The sequence below is a fragment of the Etheostoma spectabile genome, chromosome 18 (assembly GCF_008692095.1).
Source record: "Etheostoma spectabile isolate EspeVRDwgs_2016 chromosome 18, UIUC_Espe_1.0, whole genome shotgun sequence".
NCBI lineage: Eukaryota > Metazoa > Chordata > Actinopteri > Perciformes > Percidae > Etheostoma > Etheostoma spectabile.
The window spans coordinates 20,519,825-20,520,916 of NC_045750.1; the positions used below are offsets into that span (position 1 = coordinate 20,519,825).

A 1,092-nucleotide genomic window follows, 5' to 3' on the forward strand; every position below is an offset into this window, starting at 1 on the left:
ACACACACACACACACACACACACACACAGACTGCCTCTGGGCATGACATAATAATATAGAATGAACAGGATAACAATAGTTGGAATGCTGCTGAATCAGCATTCCCCTTAATGATAAATGACAGGATGCTAGTATGTTTGAATACAAAGATAAATAGTTTCAAGAATGAGATATGATATACTATGAGTATGAACAAAAGGTAACTGTTGTGAATGGAAGTTGAGCAAAGCACAAGTATTGGAAGTGATCATTTTCCAATATTGGGTAAAGTAGGTGTTGAGTCTTAATTCATTCTAAATGGTGTATAGATGAATTAAATGAAATGCCTGGAAACAGATCAAAGTATTGATGAAATGTATCATAAGTATGGTTATCATTGCAGCAGCAAGCCAGACCATTCCTAAAAATATGAGCCAAAGGGGAAAAACTAATGTCCCATGGTAAAATGAAAAATATTGCGAAAAAGTCTTACAATGGATAATCTTATTGACTACCAAAGAAAAAAGGCTTTGGCTAGGAAAGTTATCAACAAAAAAGAAATGCTGGAAAACCAATTTATAGGAATTACTGTTCCAATGGGGAAGGGTGAAGCCAAATCCATGATCAAATCTGAAATCAGACAACAATGGCAAAATTGTTTTAATGCTAGACACTCATAAAATACAGAAAAATATGACTGGGAAAAGGGTTACTTCACTATGTTTAAACAGAAGGGAAGAAGTGGACTGTACCAGACTTAGATTAGGGCACACAGGATCGAATGCTACCTTACAAATAGTAGGTAATGGTAATGGCTTATGCATAGAATGCCAAGACAAAGAAGATGCAGAAAATGTACTTTTTGCACGTGAGAAATATAATGATGTTAGAATAAACTGGCAGGAAATGGAAGAGAGAGAACTCAACACATGACATACTTGAAAAAAGGGTGTGAGAAGGGAGAGACTTAAAGCTTTATTTATTTTTTGTTAACAATACTGGTATAATGAAAATAATATATGTATTTTTTTACTTTATACAAGCCCAGACTCCATGAAGTTCATGGTATTACACACTCCTGTACAGTTGGTGGCGGTATACTATGACAACAG

The 1,092-nt window shown here is 34.8% G+C and overlaps 1 protein-coding gene across 1 annotated transcript in view; it reads left to right on the forward strand.

The window, feature by feature from the left end:
* Positions 1-1,092, forward strand: part of mdn1 (midasin AAA ATPase 1) — a 1,030,807-nt gene that overhangs the window by 966,178 nt on the left and 63,537 nt on the right. The gene's annotated exons all lie outside the window — the stretch shown is intronic.